The 17,283-nt window shown below is 35.5% G+C and overlaps 1 protein-coding gene across 9 annotated transcripts in view; it reads right to left on the bottom strand.

Annotated features, from left to right (window-relative positions):
- Positions 1–17,283, bottom strand: part of LOC132946498 (polypyrimidine tract-binding protein 2) — a 202,549-nt gene that overhangs the window by 74,110 nt on the left and 111,156 nt on the right. The window lies entirely within an intron of this gene.

The following is a 17,283-nucleotide window of genomic DNA, read 5'->3' as shown; positions in this document are numbered from 1 at the left end:
AATCATATTACACCTGTCGGGGGTCGCTACGTTTTTCTTTTCCGTATCCCCTTAAACTGTCTCAGAAACGCGAAAAATACACACACGCAATATATAATATATATATATATATTATATTGTATTGGGTAGGTAGATGCAAGCTCTACTATAATGGTCTGAGGCTGTACACTGACGCGAGTCATCGGTTTAATAGTGATTCGAATAATTTATTTAACCAACCGTTCGGGCGATAACGAAATAATAATAATAATAAAAAAATAAGGAACTACACTGGGACTTGGGAGTATTTTCACTCGTAAAAGCGATAACACGTTATATAGTGGTTTTTTCAATATTATAGTACAATACTACTGACGGAATTATGCCTTGTTATTTTAATACGATCGACGATGGTCTAGATTCCAAAGACTATAACACTATAATGTATAATGGTTGTATACAATTTGATAAAACCCATTGATTTTGATTATATTAATAATACCACATTGTGCGGAAAACTGCGGGAACAATTATTACATAGTATATGTATACCAAACTGATTATTACTATAACCTGAACTAATTATTAGGTACTATAGTATATGTTTACCAAACTGCTATAGTACTTAATACGTTAATTTTAAAAATGCGTGAGGCGCGTCACTCTATACCGGGCATATTTGTACTGGCAAAACAGTCTTTTAGAATTTTACTTTCAAGACCCCTTCCAAGCACATTACCACAAGAGCTTTTAGTTAGCTTGGTGTACAGTATACACGAAACTAAAAACGAAGGCAGGGTTCAAGCGTACAATGAGAATTGAGTTACACTATATACGTTTATAGTTGTGGGTGTGAAAATACAAAATTAGTTATCATGAGAAGCGGTGTACACTATAATATAATAAGCGTACGACACGTATGCTAGCGGGTCCCACTGTCCGATGAAAATAAAATATACGCACAAGAGAAATTTGTAAACACGCGCATTTACACACACACACACACACACACACACACGTTTGTAAATAAATAAACGTACACACATTTATAGAAGTTACGTAATATACAAATCGTGCGGGGACCGCAGTCGCAACGGAAGAGGGATGAAGGAAAAGAGGAAACAAATCGCCGGCAAATTTATTTTATTTTCCTCCACGCTCTTCTACACCACGCTCTCTCTCACATATACGTGCGAGCATTTGTACACACACACACATATATATATAAGTACGCCATCATAAAGCCGGATGTAACCGTTTTTCCGTGGCATTGCGTAATAGTAATGCCAAATCACAGGGGAGGATACTAACCATGTGTATATGTATATTGTATGTGTACAAGCGCTCTTTGTGTCTCGTCGTTTAACCATAAAACTAGACGAATAACGCACAAAAAATGCTATAAAAAGAATTGTCACATCGCACCCATACACCCACACTCGAGCACAAGCAACGTATTTAAATTGCCATTCAAGTCATAATTTTCATTTATTTTCGTATTTTTTACTTCCGTACTCTATACATATACATGTTATATAAATTATTGTGCGTCTACGGTACATATTTAGTGATCGCTATCCTTAGAAACCACAAAATCTATCGAAGACAAATTCAGATTTTAGGTTCGGTTGGTGCTCCCTTTGGTTAAAAATTTATGCCGGATCATTCTGCAAACGCGAACATTTTGATGATAAGTTTGAAAGCAACTGATACGCATACCCTTAAATTAAAAACCAATAAAGGTTCTAAAAACAGATAGTTGTTATATATAATTAAAATAAAAATCGAAAAAAAAAAATAATTAAACAATAACTTGAAATGAAAAAACGAAAATATACAGACCGACATGCATGCATAGTATTATATATTAAGGTGATATGTAATATTCTTCAATGAGTCGTAATAAGACGATTATGGCCGCGGTATTTCGATTTGAAATTCATTAAAACAACACGGCCGGGTGACGCGAAATACAGAGGTTTGGCAAGCCGGTAGATAGGCTGCATAGAGCTTTTCGCACACCTGCAGTACAAAGACTAAGTTAGATAGCCTGGAGTCATTGCTCACGCGGAAATCTGAAAACTGATCGCGAAGGACGAAGAAAAAATACACTGAGTTGAAAATAAAAAAAATATATATATACCTTTAGAAAGAGATTATGTAGGATGCGATTGTATTTGATTTGTGAAAGAACGTTTGTGCTGTTGTACATAATAAAACGAAAACACGTCGGCGATACTTTTTATGCGCTTATTAATTGGTTTACGTCGAACGGGAAAACGTATACATAAAACAACGTTTCTTTGAACGCCGCCGCCGTCTTTTTGTTCCCTTCAGAATCCTTTTGAGGCGGAACATCTCTCGTCCAACAACGGACGGGGAAAAATAATAAATAAAATTGTACAAACACAAATATATTAAATATATATATATACACACAGAATTTACTACAACGATCTACACACCGGCTTCCCTAGCAATTACATCAGAATCCCTCCCTTTCGACGCATCCCGGTTTGGCATAACTCTGTGTGAAGTATACGCGGTAAAGCGAGTATTTTTTTTTTTTGGTAAAACGCGATTATACACGAATTAGGCAGAAAATGTCAGTACGGTTATGATATTTTTTTTATTTTCCTTTTACATTAGTAATGCAAATTATATATTATTTAAAGGTAGGAAAAATACCAAAAGATCTATATTTCGAACAGATATATAATATTATAAATATTAAATAACAAAACTCCAACAGAAAAGAGACGCGTTTATAATATATTAGGTAGGTAGGTAGATATATAATATAATGCACACCGATAATGGTCATAACACCTATAATATACATGTTCATTATATCCCTTTCAAATAATATACGACTTCGTAGACTTCCAATGTTTCCAATACTTCTCAACACGTACTGCGAAGACAGTATAATATAATACACAATAAAAGCATTTTCTTAACATATACACGCGTTTAAACGAGATTATAAAATATTAAGTATACAATTCCAGAAGAAAAAACAGACTGGACGCACAACGCGACATTTTTGTATTTAGAATGGGACTTCCGCCTGATTGCCCGTGTTTAGGTTGCGGTGTTGTAGAAAAAAAGGGCTTCGTCAGTAGTCGAGTTCTACAACAATCGGACGATTATATTGTGTATAAAGTTGTGAACGTTTTGTGAATTGAAAAATCTCAAGAGAAAAACAATAACAACTCCTAAGCATAAAAAAATCCTAAATAACCGACGTCACGACTATTTTATATGCCGAGTGATTATTATTTTAACGCGAGACACTCGTTTAAAAGAGTGGAACAACATTTTGCAGGGTACGCCTGCCCTGTGGCACTCCACTCCGCTAATCATAATTGTAAATATGTACTCAAAAGTCATAACTAATAAACTATCATGGGTACTCGTTTAATATTCAATTTTTGTACATCGAAATACACAAGAAAAATATTTTACTTCGGAATATGGAGTTAATAATGTATGATATATCTACTGTAATATGAAAAAGTAAAAACTTAAGAACTGGAACATTCAAAGATAGGAAAAAGTATTGCTTTTCATTGAAAAATTTAGTTTTTTTATATCTGTACTTACAATCTATAAAAAATATATATTTTTTCAAAACCACTAAGAAGACGCTACACATAAATGTATTGTATCCGTCTTAAAAGTGTGTATTTGGGTGTTTTACAATAGTTCAGTTTTTAAGTGAGTTATGAGCATTCCTAATTTAGGATATATTATATACGCAAAACTTGCTAAAAAATTTAACCATTGGAAAAAATTTACTTACGCCTTACAAACACAGGTAATGTGTTACCAACAAGTTTCATAATAGTTCGAGTTCACGTTAATTTTTAAACTAACGAAGCTAAAAATTATAAGCGTAAATGTGCTATGTTACGCCCATTTACATAAAGATGGAGACAAAAAATGCCCGCGTAGCGTCCTCTTAATAGATTAAAAAAAAACAGTGATTTGCATTTTAAAAAAACCATCCAGTTAACTAACCCTAGGCACGGTTTAAACGGTTTAAGAAAAACGTCATCGTATAATAATATAGGTACAGTTAAACGTAAACAGCAGAAGTCTATAGTTAGGATGCATATATATGTAGTTTTATAATTATTCTCGCACCTAATTATTATGTGCGAATAAATTAATGTTCATATTACTGTTTGGATAAAAATTGATATAGGCTTTAATATAATTTGCCTACCTATGTGTGCATAAATATTTTATAATGAACATAAACTTACTTGAACATCGCGTGCATAATATTGCGTTATATTTAATACAGGATCGAAGAGGTGATTTGCGTCAAGTATGAATAAAACTGAAACTGGATATAAGTACGATTTTAACGTCTGCGATGGGTCGGTTCTGCTGTCGTATGTGGCTGCTTTAAATAGCTGTAGAGTAGCTTTCGATGACGTCAAAAGTGATTATTATATATAATATTATTATCTGTTATACATGACGCGAGTTTGTCGTGGTGGTAAAATGAGGACTGCAGTAACAATGTCATATTGTTAAGTTGCACATACTTAAGTAATAATAATGATAAACACCCAATCGCGGCTATTTTAGAGTGTGCAATTTATGACAAAACGTCGATATAATATTATTATGTCTAACTAAACAAATATATGCACGACACGCAGTAGAATACGGTACTAACGCAAATGCGCACTTTGACTATATATAAATAATAAGTAATAACAGTAATTTTGAACGAACTTATATGAATGCGTATTTATCAACATATATACGTATACTATTTACTAACCTTGCGAACGCATCCGACGAACGGAATAACACATGGGAAATGAGATTATACGGCCTAGCGGTTAAATCTTCTCGCAGTATATATATATATTTATGTATCTCCACGTACGCATCGGGTTCAGTTTATCGAGTTAATAACTCGACTGTTTGACTTAACTATTATGGAACTCGGGCAAGGCGTATATAATTACATTTGAATTGAATCTAACGTTAAAATTGATGGCCAAGAAACTTTGGTGGAACGCTGCACGCGAGTTTGATGATTAGCGCTACTATTTAAGCGAGCGTGCGCGTGATATGCCAACACGACATAATATTATTAATTATGCATAGTCGTCGTATAACGATAAAAAGCTACGAAAAAACCGAGCTGGAAAAATTGAATGCGCGGTGTACAATGACGTATTTTTATTATTATTATTATTGCGCACTAAACGAACGCCGAGTAAAATATTACAATATCGTTCCGGCGACAAATTATAATAAAACGCGAAACATAGGTACTCCCATGTATTATATAAAAAAAAAACAACGGCGACACAACCTCAACGGTAACGGTAGTTTCGATTGTTAAAAATACGCAAATGCGCGACGGCGAGGATATAAAATAAAGTAATTTTTCTGCTTTAAACCGAGTTCAAAAGTTTTTAACGTTTAAACTTTTTAACGATTAGTCGATATTTTATCACAGTTGGGCAACTGCAACACTCCACTGGAAACGGCGCATGTCGTACGCGCGCGTATAAAAACACTAATTCTCGCGTACCTCCGTGTCCTTTAGGGATTCGACAAAAGTGTGCGCAAGCGGCGAAGTATTCCCATACACGTCGTGTATCACGTAAATTCATTTACATTTATATTATAATATGTATATATTTTGTGCGTTTCGCAAAACGTCTTCGACGGCAAAATCTCCTCGCACGCCTACCTTTATACCTGGTAATACCTCCGTACCCTTATATACGCTCTGTCTCCACCCACACAAGCCCCGTCGAGGAGAATTTCCGGTCGGATTCAAACTGAATAACCCTTCCATAAGATTTCCGACGTTTCTTCCGGTGCTGCGAGCGCGAACACGTACTCCGACAGAAATACGGTTATAGGTATGCAATGTAGAGTAAACACATTGGAACCGTCGACAAGGATCAACAAGTCATTAACGCTGATTGCCCGTGTACGCACGCACGCGAAACGTGTTTAATAGGGCGGGCTGAGTATACAGTCGTCGTGGTGTGGTGGCGATACATATTGGAGGCGATTCGACGTATTCTCCGCATATATCGACGTGCAGCGGCGACGAACACGCGAAAGTGGATTATTAAGTCCATTGTACATTTTGCGGAACCCCGTGCCAAATCATATACTGATAAATATTTGTGTACTTACATAAAATATTAAAAAAACATAAATATATATTTATCGAACGCAATTTTCTCTTCAATTACACAGGAAATCGCAAGTTCGTTATGTGCATATTATACCTACTTTTCATCGCTTCGAGATTCGTTTATCGCCAGTTTTTTCTATTGTAATGTATTCCAAGCAACAGTTTTACGATGAGAAACAACGAGACGTACCTGCTACAGTTTGAGGAGGGATAAAAATAACAAAGTTGTTGGTCGGTTTATAATAAATAAATTTAAAGCGTCAAGTAACAGGACAGGCAAAGATGCAAAGGATATCGAGAAAACCTAAGTGTGTGTCGGGTATTCTTTTCGTTCAAACAGTCGCAAAATAATACTAAAATTTTAGAGGGTACGCTTATATATTATATGGTTCTATAAGGGTACATATAGAGGTGTTTTTCTTGGATCGCATTCTCCTCTCAACGCAGCCACAAAATTACATTACATCGTAACTTATCGAAAAAGATATTTCATCTTTTAGATTATACGAAAACGTATCGAATTTGTATACATTTTTTTTACGGTAGAGAGGGAAATTATATGTACATAATATAAAACATATACGCACGCACTTTAAAAACGTGTATAAAGGGTCGTATAACGCGCGCGCTGAGATAGAAGAGACTGCAAAGAGAGGGTGAGACAAGGGGAGAGTGACAGAGAGTTGGGTAGCTGGGGAAGTATAGCAGAGGATGTTCGTATAAAAAACTGACCGCAGCCGAACCAATGAATAATAATTATTGTTATTATTATGGAAACGTCGGGGCGGTCAGGGTGGTAATAAACAAGCGGCACCCCACCAATACCTACTCTACGATCACCGGTGGGGCCGTTCGTAAGGGATATAAATCGCTGAACACAGAGGTCTCAGGTGATGCGAGATACCTTAACGGCCATACTCTAAGCCCGGAAGGCCGATGGCACCGGTGACCCCCCCATGTTAAAATAATATATACGCATATATAAATACGAATGCGTGGTTATTGATGGTACCTAGGACATTACGCGAGTTCGAGCGTACGTATATTATAATTATGTATATATATATTTAATAATTAATAATATAGATATTAATAAACAAAAAGGGGTATTTTTATTATTATTACCTACTCGCTCGCCGGCTACGTTTGGACGACGCGTTTTAACTTTCTGATCTCGACACACCATGCACAATTCGATATAGGATGATCGTCTATTGCTATTTCAGCTCTATAGAACTTACGCTACCTCTCTCACCCACCTATACAAATCTACCCAGTTAACAATCGCATAAGGGGAGTTCAATGCACGTCTGTGGCGTATGTTTGTATATTTACTTATATTATATACATAATTTATACGTCGAATTGACGTCGCACGACGTGTCTAATGATACGGCCGAGTGACAGCGCCATTATCCCCACACGACTTGCCCACTCCTCTCTTGCCACCACCACCATCGTCGCTGTCGGAGGTGGCTGAGGCGATGGCGGGGTTCATTAATTTAACGCGCTCTTCCACCCCGCACCTACATGATTCCCACCAACCATTCCACTCCACACCCTAACCAAATTGGTGTAGGAGACATGCAGACGATTTAGGCACACAATAACATATTCATGTTAAATCCAACCCTATCGCCATCATCGTCGTCGTGTTGGTAGCACTTTCTCGTATCGTCACCTCTCACTATTATATATATACTATAATACAATATTATATACATACTTACATATATATATACATACATACATACATACATACATACATACACACATACATATATACATACACGCATTCACTGTATACATTATAATATATGTCGAGTAGGATTGAACTACATACATGAACGAGCTCAGCAGTAAAAATAAAGTTTGTATTTTACACCCAGGGAAAAGGTTCAACAGTTGGGTCACATGCGGGTAAAGTATAAGACTCAAATCAATCACATTTATACATATAACATACAGTTAAATTACTGGAAAGACTTAAAGCTGAGTATGGTATGGGTGTAATATGTGCAGGAGTAAGTACGCGAACACAGTAAGTAGGTATACGAGCGGCTCGTTATATTCTCGCTATAAAAGACCTCAGATGATTTAAATTTATTAGTTATTCGAAGTATATTAATATAAAATTTGATTTGAATACCATCAAAAACTATACGGGAACGCGTAATATACCGTTGCGTTAAGAGTTTTTTTTTTCAACGCCCATAAAACATTGTTAGGCGCTTTTTATGGGACTCTGCAGGAACACACATATAAAAATAAATAAATCCATGTTCAATGATTGTCTTACGTTCTTTCAGCCGTTGTTCATGTCAATTTATATTACTATTTACGGTGATATTTAAAAAGAACGTAGTTACGTAAAATAAAAAAGATAAGTATTATCGTGTTAAATAAAAACACATCAAATTGATTAAGGCAAAAGAAACACGCAAGAGCAACATACCACGTCAAAGTGGAAGTTAGACATAATCTTAAATAAAAAAATACCAGTGAGATATATTTTTACACTTCACTAAAATAATATCTAGGTACTACTGCGGTCGACAGTTAAGACAATTGACAAATGGGGCATAAAAGGCACATATAATAATAGTTATAGTTAAGTCGCAATTTGAAACATAACACACTCTGCTTAAGCAAGATATTTATCATAATGATAATATTTAGACGATTAACTGAAAAAAATATACATATATATAGGTACAGACAACCTTAGTTGCGGGAGCCATCGCTAACAAATTCGCTTTACAATTTAAACATTTTAGTTGAAAATAAAATAAAAATATTTTTATTAAAAAACCGTCGGTAAGACCAAGTCGTTTTCGATTTTTAGTTCGACAAAGGGTAAATTTGCTATAAATGATAAAAGTAATAATAATCAATAACGTGTTGTAAATGTGAAACGTAAATTTAATGTTTACGTAAGGCAGAGACACAGAATGCGCCTGTAAGCGTTCTCTTATAGAATATGCTCTGCAATATTTTTGAGACGTTCGAATGCCTCGGAATAAAAATTAAAAACTTTTAGCGCGATTATTCGAAAATAATATTGTATGTATTTAGGCACTTTAATCGTAACGAGTAACAGTGCTGCCAAATTCCGAAAGGCATGCTAAAATTATCGGAAAACTAGCTCACGCACTACTGTTATTCTGTGCACTTGGCCTATACTGCCCGCGATAAGGAGCTGAGATAACGTCCAACGACAAACGAACGCATTCTCGCGCGCGGTGGCGACGGACTCGTATATTATCACACGTCTGGTTTCGGTTAATAATATTATGTGGTGGCGAGAATTTACAACAACGACAACAAAAATAATAATAATAAGAAGAATAGTAATAATAATAATAATAATAATAATAATAACGTTTGCAGCGGTGAGAGGGGGAGAGAAATACGTAGTAGACTGCGAAGAGTCGACGGTCGTCGTAGCGGCAGCGGCAGTCACGGACCGGTGCCCGGTCAGGAATCCGTGACTTGGAAGTTCTTTGTCCTGCGCGCGCGGACTAATACAAGGAGCATCGTGTATATTGTAGTATATAGGGTGGGAAAGGAAAAAATTACACGCGCACGTAGGTATATTATAAAATATACGAAAGATATGCCAGTATAGATACGTCGTAGACAAATAAAATTGTATACAACTAAGTGTCAGGAGTGGGTGGGAGGGGAGGCCGTTCGTTGCCGCCACCGTGAAACTACAATAATAATAATATGTGTAAGCATAATATACGCATTACGCACGAGGAAATCACGATTCCGTGAAGACGTTTTATTTATGACGTTAGTGACTGCAAACAGGACGACGGGTCCTTCGTCCTATAGCTATACATAGGTACCGCGCAGGCAGGTCTTATAACCACCACCCCCGGATATACGCAGCGCGTCCAACCCGGATTGACCAGGAAGGCTGTTAAAAATTCGAAAGATTTGGCCCGGTTAGATGAAATTTTGAATCAGAGATTTGGGCTGGTCCAGGCAGACAGCCCGGTAAGTAATTTCATCCCAATCCGGCGCTGAGCGAGTCGAAAAAGTTTCAACCAGTGAAAATGTACACGCGATGTAGAGCGTGCGATAGTCATATTATTGTGTTATCATCTTCGACTATCACCAACGACGGTCGAAGATCGAAAAAAAACGAAATTCTCACACGGTAGGTACCTCCTAATATAATATATACAAATATTATACGCGATAGTATTTTAAAAGCACGCGTTTTGTGCGTGAGTCACCGCGAGGCGCATACTTCCATCGGGGGAGTCAGGAAGTAGTGGTGAGCGGGCGGTGGGGAGGATAAAAAAATAATAATAATAAAAAACGACGACGGCGTCTTATTTTTTTTTTTTTTGAAATATTTTTTTTACTCTGTTGTTGAAGAAAGTGATTATATTCTCTCTGGAACGACTCCGCCGCCACTGCCGAGCGGAGGAGAGTCAAGGACCTCCAAGCCGGGGCTATTGACCGGTTCACCTTGACTGCGCCGGGCCCGGGAACCGGTCTTTATGCGTGGAAGACAACGACGACGACGACTGGTCAAGGCACGTCGCACCGCCGCCGATACATTCGTTACACGGCAGCCACCACCATTCATTCCAAGAGAGCGGATGGGGGGGGGGGAGCGGTCGGTCGCACGGTTTGTTACGAATATATATATATATATGTAAACACAATTGGAAGGAAACAGAATACAAAAAATAATCGACAAAAAAAAAATCGTATTATCAATCCGTCTACGAGATTGTGTCGTTATTATGGAGCTCAGACGGAATAGGCATATCGAAAATAGCCTTTTTTCGACGCACATCGTGGTTCCGCAAAATCCACAGACCCGCAGATAAGAAAAAACAAAAAGCATCGACACCGTGACGAGCGTAATTAAACTAAACACATTATAATATTATATATGTGTGTAAGACGGAGGTAGGTACACACAAACTATAAAATAATATGCTACCATTTTATTGAGCAGCACCGATAATTAGAAATAACTGCGGTATAATATTATGCAGTTGCTGCCATGTGACAAACTGACAACAACCACCACCTCGAACACGATTTTATTAAATCCATGACCTATGCTCGACGGCGGCGGTCCCGCATTCCTGTCAACCGGTTTTTGGCGGGCTTTCCGCTGATTTACCGCCGCCGCCGAGTTTGAAATTTTTAATCGAAAAATATCAAAATAATATACGGCCGTTATTAATACATAGGCGAGAGTTTTCCGGGTGCACCGCTATTTTTGATTTAAAACTCTCTATCTCTTCCCCTCCCCGTCGCGATCGTGTGAGTTATTGCCTCCACCCCGTTTTCCCGCTATCTCCGTGATAATAATATAATATAATATAATAACGCATAGCGGAGAAAAATGCCCGGGAAATCGAAAATAGGATTCCTTCGTCAACTGAGCACTATAACATTGACCGCCCGCCGTTCGTTAAATTAATAAGTACCTATTTTATTATAATTATGATTTAGAATCATATTATTATGTATAAACAAAATGTAATATTTAAATAAAATATGAAACTATTATTCAGACGTAAAACTGGGCATAAAAGCAAAAAAGGGGTGGCAAGTGCGAATGTTCTAACATTTGAAAATCGGTGGCTGCAAATCAAATCATCTGCTCAAGATGGCCACTGCAGCGAACGTTAAAAGTCACAAAAACTAATCTCGTTTTCTATACTTACATGTTATGTGTGTATTTTAAATGATTAGCAATCTCGTTAACTATACAGAACGAATATCATATGGTCATGAGCACGGTATTTTAAATAAAAAATACCTACCCTAGGCATAATTCGTAGGTTAGACATACTAAAAATCATAATCTCCACCGCGGCCGAGCGCATTTGAGTATCATATTATCTCTTGGTGGAACGAGCCTCGAGGGTAATATACGAAAACGGGTTTTAAGAGTGTGAAAAACTAGATTAAAATTGACTTGGAATGGGTCGCGGGCATTCACAAATATTTGAAATCCACTGGTCGCTGCAAATTCGAAATATATGATATTGGACACAACTCGTATGAACGACACCCAAAATTAATCGATATATTATGTGAATAGTATACGTATAATTCAACAAATGATTTTAAACTAGATTATTTACATAAAGGTATTAAAAATGTTTAGCCCTTTCAACAACTCTGAAACAAATGTTTGAAAAAAAAACAACTTGTATTTTTACTAATCGTACTTGGCTTGTTTATTTAAAAAGGATATCTAGTGATTTATATCAATAAGGACTTAACCGTTAATATAAAAAGCAAATAAACAATTTTTCACGATTATGAAATTAAAGTTTTGTTTAAAATGACAGGATTATCCAGGGTGCCAATATATTATTAGTGTTTTAACAATATAACGATTAAACAAATTATTTATTATTATAAATTTTAAATATAATACATTCAGTTCGTATATACATTATGGCAGGTATAATTCAACGTAGAAATATTTATTTGGTAAATATTGTTTATCTCTGTACGACTGTTAAACATAATTCCTATACTAATAAAGTAACTGATATATGTAAAAATATATTTTCAATCAAAAATCGTAATACATTAATTTAATAAATCATCGCCCGATGCGCAATCGTATTTTAATCACGTCCAATAAATACAATTGCATACAATATTAGGTACTATAAATTAACTATAATATTTCAGCCTTTACAAGTATTATTTAAGCATATCAAAATGTATTATAGTTGTGAATTTTTAATTTTTGAATGTGCCTATATGATAATTTATAAAATTCATGTTGAAGGTTATAAGTTACTAAGGATGACAAAACAAAAAGAATACTTAAAAAAAATTGAAATGTACAACTTAATTTAACCTATCATTTTTTGTCAAATAATCATATTGTAAGCTAATAACCATGATGTCGATGCTGTAATAAAAAAAAAAAGAATATTTGGACGAAAACATTGTACTAGTAGCATTCCTATTATGTATCTTATGTAATATATAATAACCACTAAACTAAACGGAAAGAAAACATTTTAAATTAATCTAGTAAAAATGTATGAAGACGTACTTACCCAAATTGTATATCTTGTCATTATAGCATAAAAGAAAATTTTAAGTTCGGAATTTTCTGTTTTACTTTGTAACAATTTAATATTAGCGTGAAATATTAAATTTAAAGGTATAAGAATATTAACTATAGGCGCCTACCTACATAGGCGTTTTTGATATTTTAATTTTTTAGCAACGTATGAGCATTTAAAAATTAACTATAGGTATATTACTTGTACCAAATCATAATAATTGTATATATTAGTATAGATTATAATATTAACGAGTGGATATAATATATGTTTAGTAAAGAAAAATTTCTCTACATTATTTTTTTAACATATTTATCAGAACTTCGCTGATTTGTTCATTATTACTCAGGTAATTATTTAAAGATTGTTGGTAAGTCCACAAAATTTGATCCCAAGCAAACACGTAACCAACAAGTAAGTACCTATACATATAAAGACATAAAGTTATGACTTCTAATTAAACTTAGTGTTTTAGTGAAATTGACATTTCAAGTTATTCAAGTCTAATCATGTTTTATAGTTATAAATAAATACTATATTAACCAACAAAGAGGTACTACACCTATAAGGTAAACGAAAATTATTTTATTATTTTCCTACGATCCAGTCCAAGTTACATACAATTACATAAATAATAAAATATAACATACCATTATACTACCACAGGCATTGAATTCAATAACTTAATTAGAGTTCATTCATAACTTTAACGACTCATTGTTTTAAGATGTAAATGTTATGATGTATTTAAACAACATTGGAGGGTACATGGATTAAATAATTACGCGATGGATATTTTTAATTAATATAAAATTACGTAGAAACAATAAAGTTATGACGTAACAACATTTTTATAGAACATGATTTTCAGGAGTTTATTATACTGAACGTTGTTTCATAGTGGCTTACTATAATTTTTTTTTAAAAATGCACTTATTCGAAAAACAATAACCAAAACCGGTCGCAATAATGATAATCGTGAAAACGAAAAATTCCAAACTAGCTTTTTCGACAACTATTATTATATAGCGGAAAGTGAAAATCAAAACATATAAGTTACCTTTTATATAGTAGGTATATACAAATTACATGAAATATTATACCGACTACTGCTGAGTCTATTTAGATACAGAATAACTGAGTAATAGTATTTACATAATATAATAATCACTTATCATTTCCAAAAGTGGGTTTGTACAGTAAAAATAGGTACATACCTAGCCAACATTTGTTATTATTAACAAGTAATTGCGATTGGTTAACACCGTTAAGGACGTTTCGAAACAAAAACCAAAATCATCGAATCGCGTTTTCCACGATGGTCACGGGATTGAATAATACCTGGAATACTTACCACATATCACACCTTACACCTACTTATTTTTACACACATATCAGATACACTCGTATTATATAGGCATTATTTTGTGGACTCCCGCGATTTTTTTTTAAATTTTAAACGGATACAAGTACCAACCAACTTACAGGTACACAAATACATTTTTTTAGATATCGCTACGGAAAACTATTATCGCCTGTAAATACTATTATTACAACCGGTGGGCGTGCACTAGAAAATAATAGAAAAAAACAAAACAAAAACCCAAAATGAAATATGGAAGTGGTCGAACGCGACCGCGATGGTGAGGGGAGGGGGGCACACTTTGTGCGCGCGTTCACCTTGGCGCGTTCGTCGCCGCCGCCGTCCAAGTAGACGGTCGAGTCGAGGCGGGGGAATATCACGAGGCATCGGACGGCCGTGATCTCGAGCAGATTAACATTAAACACCGAACCCTCCTCCACCTGCACCCCTTCCTCTAACCACCACCATCGGATTCGGAGTACCGACCGAAGGCGTACGGGGCGAGGTGGAGATTATTCCCGCGGTCCCGAGAGACACGCGAGAGGAACCACCGCCGCACGTAATGACCGTCGACCGTCGCCGTAGAAAATTACACCGTGCAAGTACACAAGTACACACACACACACAAATAATAATATATAATATACATTAAGGTATTGCGTATGGACGAAAATTACCGGTTACCCGGTAATGGGTATGACGAGCTGGAGGATGCGGTAGAACGCGGGTAACCGCCGGTGGTGCTATAGTGGCGGCGGCGGTCACGGCGGAGGACGAGGACACGACACGGCGGCGGCGACGAATTGAATTCGTGCGGTGTGTTTCAGACAGATATAATATTATTCTATGGACGTCTACAATAAATGATTAAGACTTATGAGCATAGAACAGAACGAATAGGTAATTATGACGATGATGGAGCTGAATATATGTGGTAGGTATCTACAAAAATTGTACCACGGCAAGTAGCGTTTTACCTACGACTTGTATTTGTTCTGTTAAAATTAAATAGATATCGTATACTCATAGGTGGAGTATAGTTTAGAGAAAACAGAAAACCCAAAATAGTAATAATAAATATTGAAGATAGAGACTCCGGGAGACTACGAGAGACGGAGTTTGATTTTACCTCGGCCATCGCGCATCGATCGCGTTTTAATTTTAAAAACGTCAACTTCACGCGTCACCCGAGGGCAAATTTTTTTTTTATACCTACTTACGATAACTAATTTTTTAACTCAGCCCGCCGCACCGCCTACCGCACGCGAATTGTCAGACCTCGCGCTATTATACCAACATAATAATATAATATACGATTATGTATAGGTATACATACAAAATATAAAGGTATCGCTTATCCGATCAACCCTTTCTGCCGCCCCTACAGAATCAAAATTATTACGTGGTTTAAAAAAAAAAAAAAATATGTGCACGTGTAGGTTGGGTATATTAATTTCTATACACTCTATAGTGTAACTATACTGCAGGATTACTCTACGCCATATATGATTACACTTAATGACATAATATGATAACGACGCTATACCGCCATCACTATTAAGCAAATTATTATATAGAGTCTCTTTTCGAGATATCAAACGTTACATTTGAAACGTATACATAGGGTGGTCCAACGTTAACACGGTGGGTTATTGCACACACACACACACACACATGCACAACATATAAAATAAATAATATTATATCAATCCAACAGCTATGTACAAACGCGAATAATCACAACGAGAATCGAAGAGATTTAATATTAAATATTGAACGATCAACAATACGAGAATACTATACTATATACACGTATAGTTTTATTACGCGAACATTCTCAAAAGGCATGGAATTCCAATTGAGAAAGACGCACCGCCGTTTTCCACAACATTATATTGTTATATTAAATTAATAACGCACGAAAAAAACTGTTAAGTCGAAATAATCGCTTTGATAACAAACATTATTGAATTGTGATCGAGCCATTTCCCCTGATGCAGGTATATACATGTACCTATAGATAAAATTTTTTAAATAAAACAAATCGCCCACGAAAGATGAGCTTCAACACTTATTAAATTATGAACCTTGAGCGTTTTGAACAGATCAACTCGAGACAAATGTGTTGCGTTAGATAAATACATTATTATTGTTTGTCCAAACAAAATCAACCATTCGAATTAAAAATCACATATTTTCTAATAATTTTTTGGTAAGTATAATATAAAAAAAACGACATAATAATAAAAATAAACAATGTATTATTAAACACAATTGAAGTGATCAGCAGAATTTATTCGAGCTTTCCAGATATATATACATACAGTAGCAGCAGCAACAGCAGCAGTTTTACATCAAAATTTCGATTCCGGGGTAATAAAAAATGTACGATGACCGAGTGTGTATGGTTTTCACAATTCTGCCGCAAAAAGTGCAGTTCCGTGGGCTTATTGAAAATACAAAATTCATGAATGTCGAGCACACATAAATGTTACCGCAGTTCTACCTTGTTGTTGTAAGTTCGAGTGATATAAAACAAAAAAGTATCGTCGAGTAAATATTTACGAATTTAAAAGAAAAGGATTTCCTAGTCAATCATCCGGCGAAATATATCCGACAGCGCATCTTGCAAGTTAAACGAACTTGAACGCAAAGCAAAGTCAAACAAACTAAAATTT

Source organism: Metopolophium dirhodum, chromosome 6 (genome assembly GCF_019925205.1).
Source record: "Metopolophium dirhodum isolate CAU chromosome 6, ASM1992520v1, whole genome shotgun sequence".
NCBI lineage: Eukaryota > Metazoa > Arthropoda > Insecta > Hemiptera > Aphididae > Metopolophium > Metopolophium dirhodum.
Note: the sequence above shows the minus strand (reverse complement) of the source record. Positions and strands in the feature narration are given on the sequence as shown.